Source organism: Lagenorhynchus albirostris, chromosome 15 (genome assembly GCF_949774975.1).
Source record: "Lagenorhynchus albirostris chromosome 15, mLagAlb1.1, whole genome shotgun sequence".
NCBI lineage: Eukaryota > Metazoa > Chordata > Mammalia > Artiodactyla > Delphinidae > Lagenorhynchus > Lagenorhynchus albirostris.
This window is the reverse complement of record NC_083109.1, coordinates 25,069,115-25,089,931: the sequence shown is the minus strand read 5'-3', so window position 1 is coordinate 25,089,931 and position 20,817 is coordinate 25,069,115. Positions and strand designations below refer to the sequence as shown.

The following is a 20,817-nucleotide window of genomic DNA, read 5'->3' as shown; positions in this document are numbered from 1 at the left end:
ATAGGTTAGGAAAATTCCCACATTAAATATCATTCTCTGTGGATAGCAGCTTCTGTAATATCTTAGCCCTTAGAGAGCATCACATTTACTCCCCTTGTTTTGCAGATTGAAATAAAGTCCAGAGAAGGTAACACAGCTTTCCTCTAGGAACCTAAGCAGCAGCCTTAGGTCTTGGGCAGGCCCCTGCTTCAAACGCTAGACTTCTGTTTGGTGCCCCTGCCTCATGCTCTTAGGGCATGGGGCTAGGGGCTTCTGGCATACTTTGGGATGGTTGGTAGAGCTGGGCAAACTCCACTTCTTAGTACAGCCCTATCATCCTAAGCAAAGGGAGGGTTGAGGTGGCAGTAATATGCTCAGCCTCATCTTGGTGCAAAGGGTCTATTTCTGTGACTAGCATCATATTGACCTTATTCTTTCTACCTAGAAAGATGTAGAGGACAGCTCAGCAGCAAAAAGCCTCAGTGCCAAGATAGATCTGTTCCCTCCTGTATCTTCCTTGCCTCTTCTTTTCCTCTTCTTTTTCTTCCCTTTCAGCTCCTTCCTCCTTGAACCCTGCTACCTCCCTTCTGCACCCCCCGCCCCCGTCCTTTCTTTTTCTCTCACTGTTGCCCTTCTCCTCCATGCGAAATTCTTGTGATGCCACTGCAGTAGGCAGAGCCTGGGATTGGACCTGGTTTCCAGGAGTTTTGAGAGGACCTGCTCTAAAGTAGGGCAACTAAATAAAGGAGATTATATGTATTTAAAATGTCCCTTCTCCTTCCCCACCTCCACCCCAGGTTGGAAAGGATAAAATCTCAACTATGGACTTGACTATAAGGCTCATATAGTCTGGTGCCACCTCTCTTTGCTGCCTTCTGTCAGCAGCACAGTGTTTAACACCCACTGTTCCCTGTGCTCCTGTTCAGTAGAATGACTTCGTTTTGACTATTCCCTCTGAGTAGAAACTCTTTTGGCTCCTTGTTGTCTTTACCTGACAAACTCTTACTCATCTTTTCGTACCAGTTCAAATGCTACCTCTTCAGTGAAGCTTTCCCTGATCACTCCATGAGCAGAATTAATTTTGATCTTCTTTCTACTTTGCTCCTACTTCTGTAGTTGTACTCTGGTGCTGTATCACACCTGAATCTGCTTTCATTCCTGAAATTGAGACCTTATGAACCAAGACACAGTGTGTTGTTTATCTCTGTTTCCCATGTGTCTCTGTAACAGGCCTGGCACAAATAGTACTTGCAGAATGAATGACAGAAATATATGTACATAGATACCTGTGGTATTCGGTTGAGTGAATACTATAGGTGCAATATGATAAAGTGCTCTGGCAGTTTATGGAAGTTCTTGGAGATAACTTCTGAGAGAAATCTTGGAAGCTTCTAGAAGCTGGTAGTATTTGAATATTTCTTTTGAGATTTAGGGGAAGTTCAGTTGGCAAAGATGGTGAGAAGAACATTCCAGGTGGAGGGAATGGTTAGAGTAAAAGCAATGAGAGAGTACAGAGGTCAGGCCCCACCTACTAATTTACTCTTGCCCTAAGCTAGAATTCTTTCTAGAATGTGTGCTAAATTTTTAGGCCAGCCTAAAGGAAATTCTCTTTTCTCCCGTCTTTTCTACCTTTTTTCTTTCTGTTCTTTCCTTCCCTCTCTCGTGACCCACTTGTCTTTTACTTTTGATTTCTTCTCAGTCCTTTCCCTTTCTTTCGTCTTCCCAATGCTCCAGTTTTTTGTTGTTCTTTTTTGTAATTTTTTTTTGTCTGTGCTGGGTCTTCATTGCTGCACGTGGGCTTCCTCTAGTTGTGGCATGCGGGGGCTACTCTTCGTTATGATGCCTGGGCTTCTCCTTGCGGTGGCTTCTCTTGTTGCTGAGCATGGGCTCTAGGCGTGCGGGCTTCAGTAGTTGTGGCACGCGGGCTCAGTAGTTGTGGCTCACGGGCTTTAGAGCACAGACTCAGTAGTTGTGACGCACAGGCTTAGTTGCTTCATGGCATGTGGGATCTTCCCGGACTAGGGCTTGAATCTGTGTCCCCTTCATTGGCAGGTGGATTCTTATCCACTGTGCCACCAGGGAAGTCCCCCCAATGCTCCAGTTTTTTGTTTTTTTAGCTTTATTGTTTACCTTTCTCCACCTAATTCCTTCTTTCTTGCCCTCTTCCCCAGGCAACCCAGGAAATCCAGGCCTTTGGGTTGAGATGTGAATCAGCTACACAGTATTTAACTCCAAATACCACCTCCTCTTGTGAAGCTAAGAAGTAATCATGGCATAATTGCTTCTCATCTGTCTCTTATGTTTTATTGGCATTGACTTTTTTTTTTACCTCCCACTATGGTGGGGGTGTTGTTATCATCTTATTTTTTTTAGTAGTTGTGAAAATGTCAATTTTAATGAGAAATTTCTGCAGACAGGCCTGCCCTTGAGTGGTATGAGCCTTCAGGCAAAGCTAGGGCTGGTTGAGTCAGAAATGCTCATTGGTCTGTTTTCTCATGCATACAGGTCTCTGGGTCACACAGACACATACACACTCCCTTCTGTCCCTACAGGTTTGTATGCTTTGCAACACATACGCACGCAACTGAGTTACAAAGGTGCACATATTTCTTCTGTTCCGTACACACCAATACTTATCTCCCTTACACCTTATACCCACACATTTATCCTCCTATACCCTTGTCCCACTGTTTTCTACCTAGATACACAGAATTGTGTGTGCCACGAAAGTATCTGCAAGCCTGTCTTACAGACACCACACTGTCCTCTCCCTTACGTATCCACACAAGTACTCCCCTACATACAGACACATCTGCCCATGCCCCAGTCCCATACACTCAATACCACACCATCTCCCACTATTCCTTAAATCTCCCTCCTTAATTATTTCTAATCTTCTTAGAGACATTTTAGTTTCAGACTAGTTTTGAAAGGAAATATCTTTGTCGACAGCCAAGCTAGCATTAGGAAGTCTGAACCATTTATGACAGATCCTTTGACTAAGGCCTCTAGAGTAACCCTGTTATTGTGGAGGTGGGGGAGGGCTGGCTCAAACAATAGCGGATTGCTTCTAAATGGCACTGTTATGAGCCAAGGTGTATTTGAGCCTAGTTCCAAACTGGATCCTGTGATTTCAGCGTTCACTTCTATTGGAAGGTGATCATATACTGGCAAAAGAGCCAGAGCCACTGTAGATGTTCCAAATCAGACTTTCTAGGGTGGGGCCTGGAAGACTGTATTTTTAACAAGTTCCCAGAGTCCTTCTGTTGTGTAGCCAGGTTAGGAAATACTGATGTAGAGGAAGGAACTAGAAGTGAGAAGATCTGCGTTATCTTTCTGTACCACCTTGGACAAGTTATCTTTTTTTGGACCTTAGCTTTCTCAACTGTAATATAACAAAGCTCATGCTCATAAAGGACCTTTTCAGCTCTAAAATTTTATGCTGCTTTATGATGAGTTCAATCTGGGATACTTTTCTACGATAAAAGTGTCCATTCTCTGTCTACCTTGGCCAAGGCATTTCAGGCTTTGGCCAGAGGCCAGCAGAGGCAGCCTGGGCCCTGACCTTCTGTCAGAAGCACTGCCACAGTTCCTAATTAGAAGTGGATCGATATGGGCCTGCAGCCAGGCCTGGGGAGCCTGGGAGGAAGCTGGAGGAGTACTCCTAGCTGGGGAGAATCTGATTACTATGAAATCGATATGTTTTCCTCACCTTTATAAACTCATATATAATATAGTGCTAGGTACATAATACAGGCCCCCTCAGATGGCAGCATCATTTAGTGTTAATATTGGGTTAAGCCTCTTTGTATGTTCATTTCCCCTAACAACTTACCGGGATAGGTTGAAAAGGAAACTGGAGTGAAGTGACTTGGCTGCCCTATGTCACATAGCATGTTCTCTGTTGTACTGCACTACAGCATTTCTGAGCATTTGCAACACTTTGATTCCAAGCCAATGAAATTTTTTTTTAATTTGGAATCTTTTTCTGTTCAGAATTTTCCTTTTTTTTTTTGGACCCGCCACATGGCATGTGGAATCTTGGTTCCCCAACTAAGGATCGAACCTGTGCCCCCTGCATTGGAAGCTTGGAGTCTTAACCACTGGACGGCCAGGGAAGTCCCTTTTTTTTTTTTTTTTTTTTTTTAAAAACCAGGGCCATCCCTTACCCTTCTACAGACTGAACTGGAGCTGAGGCCTTCTCCCTGGAACCCTTCAAAGACTGGAGGAAATCCCTTAAAACCAGTGGTTGAGGAGGATGGGGGGAGATGCTCTGCTTGCTTTGGCTTTCTCATCTCCTTTCCAAGGTCCCTAAGGAATGAGCAGTCTCTGGTGGGAGAGATCAATCATCATTTGGGATCAGTGGGAGGGCTGAGTCAGGTTTTTGAACTGGCCCCTATGCAAGGAGGGGCAAGGGACTCACGACCAGATATTTCTATGCGTTGTAGAACCCGAGGGCTTAATGTGCTCAGCTACCAGTGTGCTCAGACCAAATTCCCCCTACAGCTGGTCATTCAACAAATATTTGTTGAGTATCTCTTATGTGTCAGGGCTTGCGCTAGTGCTAGCTAAGGATTCCTTGATAAAGACCCAGTCCCTGCCCTGAAAGACCTCACAATCTAACATCAGAGTCAAACAGGGAAACAGACCATAGTATTCTGTATGTGCCTTAATAGAGGCATACGCAGGATTCTCTGGGATCACAGAGGCATGGAAGTGGGTTTTTCTGGGAGAGATAACTTTGATCTGGCTTTGAAGGAAGAGTAATAAGAGTAGAGGCAGGCAAGGCAAGGAGGACACTCCAGACCAGGGAACTAGCACAAAGGAAAGCATAAAGATGTGTCCAGGAACAGTTGATAAAGGGGTGGACATTAGAGTAGTCCCTAACATGTAGCCAATCAGATTGACAGCCCTTGCCCCTCACTATTACAGCCCTAAGGCTGTAATAGTAGTCACTGAATGGTAGTAACACAGGAGCAGGTAGGGAGAAGAAGGTGGATTTATTAGCAGATGCTGACTGAAACTTAGTTTCAGGGAGGAAACTAGGGAGGAAAGCTGAAGAGCAGCAGCCCTCTGCACTCTGGGCCAAGCCTGCAGAGATGCTGGGGGTTCTTGGCAGTGGTTTGAAAGTTCGTTGGCTCAGGCACAGGGCTTTTGCTTCTCTGACTGCAAAATCCTCTGCTTGCCTTCCCCTCCTTTCCTTTAAAAAAGAAATTAATGGAATCTGTTCAAAGTATCCCTGAAATGAAATTACATTTTTAACTCTAATTACCCTAATTAAAACTTGACAGCTGTAATCCTGGAATGGCAGATATGCTAAGTACCCCATGCCTGTGACAAGCTTACTTACCCAGATGGAATGTTGTTCTGTTCTGGGCTTAGGAGAAAAATTCTTTTGTATGTTTGTTTTGTTTTTCCCCATTAGCAATTTAGTCTTTGACCTCACAGCTTGCTCAAGCTAGGATAGTCTTACTTGTAGGCTACAGGCTTGTTCAGGACCCCTTAATCTCAGTAGAGGTCCCTTTGTATCCAGAGGAGATGCTTCTGATGATTTTTACCACATACCTTTGAGTTCTCACTTCAGTTGAGGTTGGATTGAATGCCCTGAGCCTTTCCCGGGGTGAAATCTCCTGTCTTTGGGGGATCTGCACTTGTTAGAAGGCTGTCTGCTGATCTAGGGCTAAATCTGTATCTGGGATCAGTTTATAGCTAGTATTAAGGATACAGTTTGCGGTCAGGGACCAGAAGCTCTGAAAATAGGATCCCTCTTCTCTTCACATGTATCAGCATAGGCTAGAAGCCACCTAATGAAATGCCTGGTCTTGGTCCGTACCTTAACTAGTTACCTGGCCAGACAGGGAACATGATGGGGAGGGAGGGAGGCAGGCAGCCCCTGAAGCAGCCTGAAGGCTCTGTTGATGCTGTGAGTCATCTCATGGTTCTGTTAGAACCAAAGATTACCATGTTCGAATGACTTTCTCTTAGCCCAGAAGCCTGTTCAGTCAGTGGACACTGGGTGTTATGTTAGGTACTGCAAGGGATACAGAGTTGAATAAGACACACTCCATGCCCCTGAGAAGCTTAGTTGAATAAGACACACTCCATGCCCCTGAGAAGCTTGGGGGGAGTAGGGAGACAGTAGTGGGTGAGGGATAGCCATATAGTGACTAATTATGTAAGGCAGAGCCAGAAAAGACTTCTCACAGGTGTTGGCATTTGAGCTTGTCCCTGAAATAGATAATATTGGCAGAGGAATGGAGAAGGGCATTGCAGGTGTTAGGGAAGAGCATGGTGGAAGGTAAGAAGTTGCCAGGTGACAGCCTGCTGTGATGGAGTACAGTGTGCAGGGAAGGATATGATAGAGGATGACGTAGAGTTTAAACTATCCTGTAGGGAAAGGGGATCCATTGAGGGTGTAGGATTGTGATATGAGTGTGTGTGGTGGATTGAGGGACAGGGTGATTGGAGACAGGAGATTAGTTAGAACAGATGTCAGGCAAACTGGACTGTGGGCTGAATCAGTCTGCTGCCTCTTTTTGTAAAGTTGTACTGGAATACAGCCACACTCATTTGTTCCTCTATGTCTGCTTTCATATTACCTTGGCAAAGTTGAATACTACAGAGACTGCTGGCCCTATACAGAAAAAGTTTGCTGACCTCTGAGTTAGAAGGTAATTATGAAAGTTCTGGAAGAGGAGATAAATGTCAGGACTAAGCTGGAAATGAATTGGAGGTGTCAAATGAGACTTTTCAGAAGAAGGGACAGCATGATTTAGCAGAGAACACCTGCCCTACCTACCTCTCAAAACTTTGTAAAGGTCAAATTTGCTGAAAGTCACCATATCACAAAGGACACAGGATGCAGGCAAGTCCTGATTTGCCCTTATTAGCTGTGTGACCTTGGGCAAATCACTTACTTTCCCAGAAGTTCAGGTGAATATTGTGAATAGAACAAAGAAAAGAATCAGATTTTTCCTCATGGCACAGAACTCTTATTCTGCTACTTCTCTATACTTCACCCCCCCCCATTTTATAAATCTGAGGGCCCGCTATTGGAAAGGACAGGTATCCTAGAAAACCTGGAACTTAATTTACAGTTTGAGTTGTGAAGTTGGGGATGGGTGGGCAGAGGGTTTTGATCTCCCGGAGCCGCTGGTGTTGTGGGAGAAGGGCTCATGATAGTTTGAGGACATCCTGTGCCCTTCCCCTTCCCTAACTGCTGGCACTTGTTCTGGCCAGATTGAGTTTATTACTGCCCTTTAACTTCCAGAGCATATTCGCCCCCTGCAAAACTAAAGGCTGGATTGATTTCTTTCTCAGTCACCTTTCAAAGCAGGAAACTATGTAAGTACCACTTGATATCCCTTATGCGTCTCTCCCTGCCACTACACTGAATCCCTTATGACTCACTCCCTTTTTCCTAGAATGTTGTGCATCTACCCTGGTGGATAGGAAAAATCACTAGATGGGAGACCGCAGTGGTGGGTTCCAAACTCATTTCTTCCTTTAGTTTACTGTGTGACCTCAGCCAATTTGTTTCATGTTCCTGGCCCTTCATATGACTTCAGCTACCCCTTAGGATCTGGGCTTTCTTCTTTAAGACCTCAACTTCAGAGCACAACCTCTTCCCTTTTTTTTCTTTTATCCTGTGTTCTCCCCTCCTTTCAATCTAGAGTATTTGTGTATATACGTACGTCATTTGCTTCCAATTCACTGCCTTTGACTGTGAGGAGAATAGTCATATCTCTAGCTGTTTTTACTGGCAAGGTTCTAGGAACTGGCACTCAGTCTAATTACTGAAGTGGAACAGACACTGGAGGTCAGGTCCAGCTGACCCTAGGGTTCAGCAGGCATGGTGTCTCTAGGATGGACAGTCTAGTTCAGTACAGGTAAACATTTGGCCCTGATATCCTTAATAGAGTATAAGAATAAAGGCCAGGCACTGATCCAGGCAATTTACATTTTTTGTGTTCCTTTATCTCATAACTCTGAGACAGGTGATATCATCACAGATATCATTTTACAGATGTGGGAACTTAGTTTTAGAGGATCGTTCAGTAGACAGAGACTGACTCATTGAGGATACAGGGAAATACCTAAATATTCCCTCTTTCCATAGGGGAGAGTGGTGGAAAAAACAGACAGTAATCAAAGCTCTTAAGAGGATATAGGGGAGCAGGTAAATCATAATGCTTAAGGATACCCGGTTTAGGTGGCCAGATCCAGGGCCCAAACCCAGATCTGTATGCGTGGTATTTCTACTATACCATGTTGCCTTCCCTGCAGAAGGATGGGGAGAGTGGCAAACTCAAGAATAAGTCTAGGCTGGCAGGAAGTCTTTGAGGAATGGACACTGGTGGGAAGGCTTAGTCTTGGATTCAGAGCTGGGCTTTAGTCTTAGGAGGGCTTGAGGTGTTAGGCAGGTGACCTGAGGCAGGCGTTCTCACATGGACCTGGGGCCATTTGTAGAATACAGTACATGATTTTGTGCCCTCTAGAAGTTGAAGCCTGGTGGTCAGCAGTGGCAATATCCTGGAATACCACAAGGAACGCCACACTCAACTCTGTAGTACAGGAGAACAGAGAGGAAGGGTTGACATCCAGGCCGTATGGGTAGGAGATGGGAGTTAGGGTGAAGACTATTTTAAATATTTCCTGCCTGAAGTCAGAATTGTTTGAGGACTGGATTTGAGTTGCTGACTCCAACCTGAAGTGATAGAGCTAGGATAGAAGTGAGAGGGAAGGGAAGAGATTTTAGAGGCTGACATTCTGTCTTCAGGTTAAAAAAATAAAAAAGATTTAAAAATTGTGTTAGATTCTACAAATTAGTCCAGTTTAATAACTTGAACCATTTTCTTCTCAGCACAGCCTTTGCATATGCTGGCTCCTTTTCCCAGAGGCTCTGTCTTCCTTTTTCTCTGACCATGGCTAGGCAGGCAGGTCATGGCTAGCTCTGAGCCATAGCATCCTTCAGTCTGCTGCTTCACCCTGGGTCTTTTTCCCTGTGATGCACCCAATAGTGCTAGATTCGAGGCCTTTCTCACCTTCTGAGATGGCCCACACTCTTGTCTGTGGAGTCTGTTTCTCCCTGAGTAAACCATCTTTCATTTTAGTTTGGCTCGCTCTTGAATGCTTTCCTGTTCAAGAACCCACACTCGGCGGCCATCCCAGGGACTCGCCTAAGACCTGGGATGTGAGCATCCTCGTGCCCCACTGTCTTTCCTGCAACAAGGGGAGATGTCACTTGGGGATATCACAGCACAAGTTATGGTAGATCCCAGTTTGTATGTTTTGAAGGATAACCATTGTATAAAGTACTGAACTGAGATTTTGCAAATATCTGTCGGTTGTTAAATTCTTTTTAAAGACATGTCTCCCTTTTGGTGTTGTTATTTAAACTACGAAATTGTCTTAATCCAGTTTCCAGATTCGGTTTTTGGCATGAGTGATCGTCTGCTAGAGATCTGTGACATAGTTGGAAGACTAGGAGAAATACTCCCAATAGATAAAACAATGAGGAATTCCTGAAAGATGAGATAAAAACAGATAAATGGGGTAACCCCAATAAAAATGAGGACAAATACTCCCCACCAAGCGAAAGAGAGAAGTTCCCCCCAAAATTAGTTTTCTGGACAAAACTCTGTGATTACCCTGAGATAAGAAGCAATGACATGGACAGTTGGCCAGAAAATTAAGTAAGATAATCACTGGTCAGTCTCCTTAGCAGACAGTCCTCTGACATTTAGGATAAAGCCATGTGTCTTAGTCCGTTTGGGCTGCTAGAACAAAAACACCTGAGACTGGGTGCCTTCTAAACAACACATGTATGAAAAAAAAAAATAGTGCTAGATTCGATTTCTTCATCTGTGAAATATGAGGTCCTAGTGTTCTATACTAAAGTGGTCTTTTATCTGCCAGACCTGAAATTCATTCTTAAGGCTAGTTCTGACCCCACCCTTGGTATCTACAGTCTTCATGTAACCGAGCTGAATCCCAACTAAAATTAACAGATTGTTTTTTTGCCTGACCATCTACTTGTGATTTAAATTTTGGGGTAAAATTGGCATTGTCTCTCAGATCCCGGCTTTCTGCCCCAGAACCCCAGTTCTGGGACTGAGTCCACTTCTGCAGAGCATTGTCATTGCTTTTTAAATACCTATTCAAAAACTGGTATGTAAACTTGAAATTTGTAGTTCCAGTTTCCAGGTACACTGAGGACACCTCCAAATTTATTCTGTACTAGAGGAAGTCTAGTACAGAATGTGGGATGGGATGATGTGGGAAGTGCCCTGATTGGGAGTAAGGAGACTGATTCTGGCCCTGCCACTGCCTTCCTTCTGTGACTTTGGACAGATCCTCTCACTCTGGTCTTACCACTCCTTCTGTAAAATGGTGGGGCCTCTTCCAGCTCTGGTCTTACCAGGGACAAAAAGCCATCTTCTGTACAGTTCAGTTGCAGAGCACTGTCTGGCCCCAGCTTTGGTGTGTTGGTTACAGATTATAAAGCCTTAGATTCTCGCTTCCAGCTCAAGAGGGGGAAGGGGAACCTTCCAACTGTTTCATTAGCATGGAGAAAAGAAAACAGTAATTACTTGTGCCTCCCTTGAGGATTCCTTTGGGGTTGGTCTTTCAGGGAAGGAGAAAGGGGAAACTGGAGGCAGCTTCAGCTGAGGAAGGAGAAATACTGTTAGCTGCCCAGAAAAAGCAGAGGCAAGAATGGTTGTCTTGCAGGTCTGTTGTATTCTCTGGACATTCTTCCAGGCAGCCTAGAGACTGCCTGGATTGAGTTTCATCTATTTATGGCATGTATAGTGTTCTCATACATGGACATGGATTGGGCTCATGGAGCGCTAATGTCACCTGTCATTAAGAAGGCAGCTGCACTCCAGGGCCTCTTTTTGTGATATGCTGGGCATCCTGACACCTGTCTTTGTTGGGGAGTAGAAGTGGGTTTTACTGAGTCATTTTGTGACTTGGCTGCATTTTTATTATGTTGTGAGGTAATTTTTTTAACCCCCATGGCAACACAGCCAGTTGGTTTATTATGCCAGGGCATAGGCAACACACAATAGAGCCACTCATAAGAGTCAAGGTCAGGTATTCTTGTGACTGGAAGGAGTCTAGAACTGCAGGACCATGGTGTTTGATCCAGGCTGGGAAAAGCAGGCCTCACGAAGATTGAAGCAGTTAGAGTTTCGAGGCCAAGAGGTTAGGGGGCAAGCTGGACAGAACTAAAACAGATTGGCAAGCGTGGCTCCTGGGACAAGGACTATTTGCTCTATGGCCAGTCTTATACTCCCTACTGTCTATGAGCCGTTGTGCATCTTCAAGTGCTGACTGTAGCAGAAATGGGTCTGAGACTGCCTGCAGGTGAGCCCTGCCTGATTGAACCTGGAGCTGTTATGCTAAGATTATGTCCTGTGGCTGCTCACTCCTGTCTCGGTTGTCACCCCGGAGGCCTAGAGAACCTAGCTTCTATTTTCCTTCCCTCTTCTGAGGAAGATATCACTTTAGAAACACCTCTTTCAGGGACTTCCCTGGTGGTCCAGTGGTAAAGAATCTGCCTTACAATGCAGGGGACACGGGTTCAGTCCCTGGACAGGGAACTGAGATCCCACATGCCGTGGGGCAACTAAGCCTGCGTGCCGCAACTACTGAGCTCATGCACCTCAACTAGAGAGCCTGCGTGCTCTGGAGCCCGCGCACTGCAGTGAAAGATCCTGCGTGCCACAAGTAAGATGCGACACAGCCAAAAAAACAATAAAAAGAAAAAGAAACACCTCTTTCAGTCAGTCTTCCTGTATGCCCTGGAGATTGCTCTACTCTAAACACCAGAGGTTTTATAGGGACGTACTATTTTTTTTTTAAATTAATTTATTTTTATTTATTTTTGGCTGCATTGGGTCTTCGTTGCTGTGCGTGGGCTTTCTCTAGTTGCAACAAGTGGGGGCTACACTTTGTAGTGGTGTGCAGGCTTCTCATGCAGTGTCTTCTCTTGTTGCGGAGCACGGGCTCTAGGTGTGCGGGCTTCAGTAGTTGTGGCACATGGGCTCAGTAGTTGTGGCTCGCGGGCTCCAGAGCACAGGCTCAGTAGTTGTGGTGCACGGGCTTAGTTGCTCCATGGCATGTGGGATCTTCCCGAACTAGGGCTCGAACCCTTGTCACCTGCATTGGCAGGTGGATTCTTAACTGCTGCGCCACGAGGGAAGTCCCTGGGACGTACTATTTTTTTAAAAAATTTGTTTTACAAATGTAGGAAATAATTTCTCCTATCAAAATATCTTCTTAGCCCCCTGAAGCACTCCCTTTCTCTTGTCTTAGGTCTTTTGCTTGGCTCCCCACCCTACCCAAAGCTTTTGATATCCAGGCCCCAGTTCTTCTCTCAGATTTTTCTTAATTTACTTCCTGGCTTCTTTCCCCTACTTACCAGCCCTAGATTCCTGGTTTCCATATACTCCTGTAAGAACCTGTTCCCTTTTTTTTTTTTTTAAATTATTATTATTTTTTAATGGAATGCGCCAAAATAATAGTCTGGCCCAAGGGAAGGAGTGCTTGTCTTAAGAGTAAACTTCCAGTCATCTGGGCCATAGTAAAGTGCTTCCCAGAAATAGGGACAATGTGCACACTCAGGACACAGTACATGCTGACTCTTGCAAAAGTGTTCATACGTAGCATTGTATTCCCTCCCGGTATAAGGTGTTTTGATCAGGTATTTGAGTTCTGCCCTGGCACCTCTCATGACTTTTTGCCTGTTTGTTACAACACTAGAACATCTTGTCATTTAGGGTGTGGTATTCAGTTTGGCAAAAGGCCCTGTCTCCTCTTTTACTGTGACAAATGTGAGAGCCCCTTGGGAAGGCCTGGTAAGTCCAGTCTGCAACTCTGGAACTTGATGGTGCACTTGCATTTCACCCCTGCCCATCTTTTCCCCAGGCATACAAAACCAATAGTTGCTTCATCGAGTACAAAATGGGAGAAGTTGGTCCATTCCCTAACACTTCATTATTGGAGCCTATTTTGGTATGTGGGGGACGCCTTATTTTTGAGCATGAGAAAGTGCAAGGTATATATGTAGTAGAAAGGACACAGTTTTGCAGTCAGACCTATTGAAATAAGTTCTTTTTCCCGGCTGTGTGGTTTTAGACAAATTACTTCTCTGAGGCTCAGTTTCCTCCTGTAAGATGGGGATAATTCTATGGATTTCAAGAGGTTATTAGGAATAAATAAGAATAATTAAGGCTTTGGATCTTAATGGTACATAATAAGGTAATAGCAAATGTACATTTCTTTCTTTTCTCCTAGGCCTTTTTTATTGCTTGATTCATCCTTTGTGGTATTTAAATGGAAAAATAATATCTATCATTAAGTCACTTATGCCAGGCCCTGAGGTAAGGGCTTTCCCATGCTATTTAATATATTTCTCCCAATAACACATTTATGAAGCAGGAACCTTTTAAAACAAATGTAGGAAACTGAGGCACAGAAGGTAAATACGTTGCCTAAGGTCACAAAGCTAGTAAGAGACAGAGCTGGGATTCAAACCCAGGTGTGTGATTCTAGAGCCTGAGCTCTTCACCACTAAATTGGTCATTACTACTTTTTGTTACTTTCCCTGAGTAATATGTGACTTCTACTGGTTCTTACCTTCTTTGTACTTGGAACTGTTGGTATTTGCATACATGTAGCTCTTGAGCTTTTTCAGTCTCAGTTGGTGCTTTACTGTCTTTTGATGGAGGTGCAGACAGTGACAGTCTCTGCCACAGCTCTTCCTAAGTCTTTTCACTCAGAGCAGATCTCTTCAAGTGAAAGGTGGTACAGCCCTCTTTTTATTTTATTTCATTTTTTAAAGAGACCATCCCCTCATTCCTTCTTTACCTTTATATCAAACTAAATAGATTTAAACAGTTAAACTGTTTCTTGACAATCTTGTTTGATCCATCAAAAAATCCTCCAGAATAGTAGATACTATCACCCTCATTTTACAGATATGGAAAAAAGGTCCAGGAAGGTGAAATGACTTGACAAGGTCACACAGTGCATTATAGGTAGAACTGGAACTAGCCTTTAGGTTTTCTCTTAGCCCAGGGCTCTCTCTGTTGATTTAGTAAGAAAGAGAGATACCTGTATATAATATGTATATCAGGGCTTATTAGCCTGGAGCAACCTTTGTAGAAGGAGCAGAGGAATAGAGGAAGAACCTTCATGTCTTCTGATCTCTGCAGGCCTCAGCCTAAACCAGGTGAGCAAGGGTTAGGCTGGGGCAGGAAGGTGGTGAGAACTGAGGATGGGAGCCCTGAGGAATTTCACTTTACCTCCTGCTGACAGATTTGGTCTGGGATTTGGACAAGCAATTTCCTTCCATTTAAAATATATAAAGAGGAATTCCTACTACTGCTCTTAAAAAAAAACAACAAAAACAATTTTGTTTCTGGAATCAGAAGGAAAAAAACTTTTCTCAAAGTCTAGGTGTCAGACATTTTAATCCTGCCCTGGCACCCCCTTCCTTTTTGTTTCCTTCCTTACCTTCTCTCCTTTCACCCCTTTCTTCTACCTCTCTTTTATCTGTTAACCACCTAACTTCCTTTCTTATCCTTTTCTCTTCTCATCTCTTCCCTAACTCCTGAAAACAAGAATGGGAAAAGGGTACCTTCGGCTGAGAGACTAGTAGGTAGTTGATATAGATATTGGGGCTGAGAGTCAGAACGTGGAGCTTGAGATTTTGGACCTTACTTCTAGACCTTAGAACAAAGGTTGATAGGGCTGGTGTTTTATTCACTCACAGGTTCCCTAAATACTTAATGCCTCCTACGTGCCAGGCTGTGTCAGATACTTGGGCATTTTAGTTAAAAAGACCCTAAACCTGCCGTAAGGTCACAGTCTTATGGGAAAGACATAGCAGCAGTAAACCTCCTCTTCGCTCCTCTCTTCTCTCCCCAGCCCCCATTCAAGTCATTGGATTTTTGAGGTAGAAAGAACTTCAGAGTTTATCTGGTCCCTTTTCATGTTGCTACATAATGAGTAAGGCAGACCATGAAGTCAGTAAGCAAGCACATTAGGCTTTGGAGTAAAGCAGACCTAGGTTCAAATCTTAGCTCTGCTACTTACCAGCTGTTTGACCTTGAATGACACACTTAGCCTCCTCCCCATCTTCAGTTACCTTGGCTATAAAATGGGCATGCCATCACTTGCTTCACAGGGTATTACAAGGGTTACCAGCATAACACCTAGCCCAGTGCCTGGTGCATAGTAGCCCACGTCTTCCTGTCACCCTGCATCAAGGCCTGACCTAAGCCCTTGCTCTAATGAAGCTTCTGAGGCCACTTCTAGTCAGACTGATTTCTTTCTTTCTTTCTTTTTTTTAAATTAATTTCTTATTTATTTATTTTTGGCTGCATTGGGTCTTTGTTGCGCACGGGCTTTCTCTAGTTGCTGCGAGTGGGGGCTACTCTTTGTTGCGGTGCGTAGGCTTCTCATTGTGGTGGCTTCTCTTGTTGTGGAGCACGGGCTCTAGGCACGCGGGCTTCAGTAGTTGTGGCACACGGGCTCAGTAGTTGTGGCTCACGAGCTGTAGAGCGCAGGCTCAGTAGTTGTGGCACACGGGCTTAATTGCTCCACGGCATGTGGTATCTTCCCGGACCAGGGCTCAAACCTGTGTCTCCTGCATTGGCAGGTGGATTCTTAACCACTGCGCCACCAGGGAAGCCCCAGACTGGTTTCTTTTTCCACTTTTATAATACATAGCACTTTTGAAACTGTTAGGTCCTGCCTAATGTTCTTTTTTTTCAAATTTTTTAAAAAATTGAAGTATAGTTGATTTACAATGTTGTGTTAGTTTCCAGTGTACAACAAAGTGATTCAGTTATGTGTGTGTGTGCGCGCACGCGCATTCTTTTTCCTATTCTTTTCCAGTATGGTTTATTACAGGATATTGAATATAGGTCCCTGTGCTTTATAGTAGGTCCTTGTTGTTTATTTTATATGTAGTTTGTATCTGCTAATCCCAAACTCCTAATTTATCCCTCTCCCACCCCCCTCCCTCTTTGGTAACCATAAGTTGTTTTCTGTGTCTCTGAGTCTGTTTCTATTTTGTAAATATTCATTTGTATCATATTTTAGATTCCACATATAAGTGATATCATATGGTATTTGTCTTTCTCTTTCTGACTTATTTCATTTAGTATGATAGTTTCCAGGTCCATCCATGTTGGTGCAAATGGCATTGTTTCATTCTTTTATTTATTTATTTATTGGCTACGTTGGGTTTCCTTTGCTGGGCGTAGGCTTTCTCTAGTTGCGGTCAGTGGGGGCCACTCTTCATTGCGGTGCACAGGCTTCTTATTGCGGGGCTTCAGCAGTTGTGGCATGCCGGCTCAGTAGTTGTGGCTCATGGGCTCTAGAGCGCGGGCTAAGTAGTTGTGGCACATGGGCTTAGTTGCTCCATGGCATGTGGGATCTTCCTGGACCAGGGCTTGAACCTGTGTCCCCTGCATTGGCAGGTGGACTCCCAACCACTGCACCACCAGGGAAGCCCTGTTTCATTCTTTTTTATGGCTGAGTAATGTTTTGTGTGTGTGTGTGTGTGTGTGTGAGTGTGTGTGTATGTATGTATGTGTGTACACACCACATCTTTATCCATTCATCTGTTGGTGGACATTTAGGTTACTACCATGTCTTGGGTATTGTAAATAGTGCTGTTGTGAACATTGGGGTGCATGTATGTTTTCGAATAGAGTTTTCTCCAGATAATATGCCCAGGAGTGGGATTGCTGGATCATATGGTAACTCTGTTTTTAGTTTTTAAAGGAACCTCCATACTGTTTTCCATAGTCTGCCTAATATTCTTAGTCATCCTTTGTAGGAAGCTGACACAGTCCTACTAGGACTTTACTCCGCAGTTCTTGCCAGGAGCCTAAGGATAAGATTTGTTCTCATTCATCCCTGCATCCTCTATAACCCCTAACCCAGAGTTGTGACCATGGCTAAGAAGGCCCAGGAATTGTTTTCGATTAATTGGGTAGAAGACTTGGGGTTTTGCAGCTGACAAAAAGAGCTGTTAAAGATTTGGCTGGGTCTCCCATCTCAACCCTTCCCCTTTCCTCTCCTGTTGTCACATTGATTCTTACAAAATCCCTATATTGTAGGCTGGATGGGAATTGTATCCCCATTTTGTAGTTAAGGAATCTGAGGCTCAGATTAAAACTCAGGTCTCTTGCTAGGAGATAGATTTAGAGTAAGATAAGAGTAGTAGGGGACTACCCTCGTGGCACAGTGGTTAAGAATCCGCCTGCCAGTGCATGGGACACGGGTTTGAGCCCTGGTCCAGGAAGATCCCACATGTTGCGGAGCAACTAAGCCGGTGCGCCACAACTAGTGAACCTACGCTCTAGAGCCTGTGAGCCACAACTACTGAGCCCTCACGCCACAACTACTGAAGCCCATGAGCCTAGAGCATCTGCTCCACAACGAAGAGCAGCCCCCGCTCGCTGCAAATACAGAAAGCCCCCGTGTAGCAGCAAAGACCCAATGCAGCCATAAATAAATGAATGAATAAATAAATAAATAAATGTTTGTATGTGGTAGGAATTCGAACAGAAATCTTAACTGACTAGGTTTTCCCTGTCTGGAAGCAGTAGGAATCTTTACAAGGAAGAACAACAGGGGAAGTGTTCTGAAGCCTTAGTGGATGGTGAGGCCAGAGCCAGGTAGTAGTCACAGCCAGAGATGTTTCAAGAACATGACAGAGAGGTAAGAAAGGGTTCAGGATAACTTCACTGAATTGCTAGGCCTTGAAGATTAAGAAGGATTTGAATATGTACAAATGAAGACAGGCGTTCCAGGTGAGGCAACAACATGGATAAAAGTATGGAAGCTGGAAAGCCCACAGTAGAGGTAAGGTAGATAGATGATGACCAGACCCATGGTATGACAGTCTAGAGAGCAAGGCTGAGGTGATTGGGAGCCATGACATTTTTTTGAGCAGGGGAGTGGCATTAGGAACATTAGTCTGGCAGTGTGGGCTCAATAGATTGGAACAGGAAGGATCGGGGGAGACTAGTGAAAGAGAGACCAGGGAAGAGGCTGCTGTAACAGCCTGTCCTTGTAATGTCAATAAATTCTAAGAATTATTCCAGCAGTGCAGGCAGGAGATAATGAGATCCTGAACCAAGAGGAAGTTGACACAGTAGGGAATAAAGAAGATGATTTGGATGTAGAGCTGTTAGAGACTGAAAACAAAAACAAAAAAAAACCGTACAAGGACTTGGCAATTGTGGGAATGAGGGAAGAAGGGGTTGGAGAGCATGAGTGAACATTTTGAAGTCTAAATATGTACTTGGTGAGAGAGTAGCATTGACATATATACACTACCAAATGTAAATAGCTAGTGGGAAGCAGCCTCATAGCACAGGGAGATAAGCTCAGTGCTTTGTGACGACCTAGAGGGGTGGGATAGGGAGGGTGGGAGGGAGACGCAAGAGGGAGGGGATATATGTATACATATAGCTGATTCACTTTGTTATACAGCAGAAACTAACACACCATTGTAAAGCAATTATACTCCAATAAAGATGTTAAAAAAAATGTACTTCGGAGAATTGTTGGTGAAACATGGGGGCTGGGAAATAGAGATGAGTTCAGTTTGTTGACATGTTAATTGGAGGTGCTGATAGTCCTTTCCTTTACCACCCACCCATTAGTACGTCTGCCTTTGTGCTTTGACCCTGCCCTACAGGGATCCTTTAGTTCCTTGTGTTTGCTGCTTTGTTCAGGAGTGGAGCCCCTCACAGATCCCTCTACCCAGGTCTTAGAGCAACTGTCATTCCTTCTCTGAAATAAAATAGTACATGTAAGGTGCTTAGCCCAGTACCTAGTCTATTTCAAAGTGTGCATTAAATGTTAGTGGCTATTAAATGGCTATTGTTGTCGTGGTTATCATCATAGCTTTGTGATCACAGTATCCTCTGGAACCACCTGGCTGAAGGACTCGGGAGTCATTCAACTGGCATTCAGTAAAAAACTTGGACTGCAAGTAAATGGAGAGGATCTCAGACTTGGGTATAAATGGGGGCTGTGAGCCATGTCAGCTAGGACTAGAGAATGCGTTTCCTGTGTTTTTTCTTCTGTTTTTGAGAAGTGGTATAGTGTGTGGTTAAGAAGGCAAGCCCCGGAGGTTGGACTTCCAGGGTTAAAGTCCCAGGTCTACCATCTATTAGCTGTGTGACTTGGGGCAAATTTACTTAACTTCTCTGTCTGTTTCCCCATTAGTAAAATGGGGAAATGTAATAACACACCAACCTGACAAGAGTTTGTAAAGATTAAATGAGTTAATACAAATAAAGGGTTTACAACAGTGCCTGGCATGTGCTACTATTCTCCTTACCCCAGTCATTTCTACCCCACATTCCAAGTAATACATAGGAGTTTCTGTTTTCTCTTTACCCCACATTCCAAGAAATATATAGGAGTTTCTCTGTCCCTTACCCAGCAGAGGAGGAGGTGAGCAGAGAAACCTGAAATCAATCTCAGAGTGCTTGAAAGTTTGTCCCAGCTGGGTTCCAGGTTACTGAAGCCTGGAGGAACCTCATTCTTCCCATCACTGTATTCTATGTTGACTTTCTTGTTCTTTAGCATAACAAGCTTACTCTTGCCTATTGTTGCCTCAGGGCTTTTGCACTTATTTCCCCTCTCTGAAACACTCTTCCCTCTGATCTTTGCAGGTCTTAACCCCCTTACTTTATTCAGGTCTCTGTCTAGCAATTGCTTCTTGGAGAAGTCTTCCTTGACGGATTTATCTAAAATAGACCTCATTCTCACTCCTTGTCATTCTTTCCTGACTCTGCTTATTTTTCTTTATAGCACAACCTGAAACTATGTATTTACTTATTACCCTATCTTTTGCTAGGATGCAAGACATGTAAGGGCAGGAACTTTGCATGCCATCATTGACCTAAGTTCATGCCTGTTCTGAGCAAGACCCTGACTGATTTCTCTCTGTTATAGGTGAGCCCTCTTCCCTGAGACAGTTGGTGCTGACCCTGTAACGCAAAAGAGGAAATTGCTGGCTGAGCTCAGCCTTGGTACTGGTGAGTGAGAGTGCCTAGGCAAACTCTGGGCAAACTTGGGCCAAGATACAAGGTAACTAGTTTGGAGCTTATTTTTACCCTTAGTACAGGTAACTTACAGATAATTACTCTCCTACTCCATGCCTAAGAGACTGTCATAGGCAGCCTTTTCTACTGGGAGGAGAATTGAACTTGCTTTCCTGGAGCTGCCATGAGACAGGGTGGGATCATTTGCCATGAATAAAGCAAAGCATGCTCAATTCCTTCTGGCTTCTACCAGCTGCTTTCTGCTGGGGGGTATTCTGGACCTGGCAACTAAACCCCTTCTCCCATAAGCTCTCTTAACGTGAATTCATAGCCCTTAGAGACTTTTCCTGATTTCAGTCTTGATTGTGACCTACCAAGCCCAGAGTCAGCTTCAGAAAATCCTGTGGTTTTATCAGTCCTGCAGAATGTAATCATCAATGGAGGTGAGGACAGAGTGATTAGAGTGGGGCTGTGTGAAGAGGGAAGTCCAGGGAATCTTAGAAGGAAGACTGCAGATGGTGAAACAGGAAGGGAAATCAACATATTAAGAACCAATAGTGTTATGGATCCCATTTAAACTAGACAAAACCCCATCTTATAGATGAGAGAATTGAGACTCAGGAAACTGAAGTAACTTGCCCAGGCTTACACCTGGGAATCCGTAAAGCTGATATTAGAACCCAGGTCAGTCTAACTGTGAATACCATTGTTCTCTCTGCCTTGGCAGGCTTTCCTTGGAATGCTAATCTCC

The 20,817-nt window shown here is 44.2% G+C and overlaps 1 protein-coding gene across 10 annotated transcripts in view; it reads left to right on the top strand.

Annotated features, from left to right (window-relative positions):
* The window catches only part of RALY (RALY heterogeneous nuclear ribonucleoprotein), a 79,443-nt gene that overhangs the window by 16,002 nt on the left and 42,624 nt on the right, over window positions 1-20,817 (top strand). For 6 of the 10 annotated variants that reach the window (XM_060124388.1, XM_060124389.1, XM_060124390.1 and 3 more), the window contains one exon: window positions 19,978-20,060. The gene's annotated coding sequence lies outside the window, so the exon portion shown is untranslated. Of the gene's footprint in view, window positions 1-18,516; window positions 19,007-19,977; window positions 20,113-20,817 lie in introns of those variants that run through there. The other 4 variants (XM_060124386.1, XM_060124392.1, XM_060124393.1 and 1 more) reach the window with 2 other exon arrangements.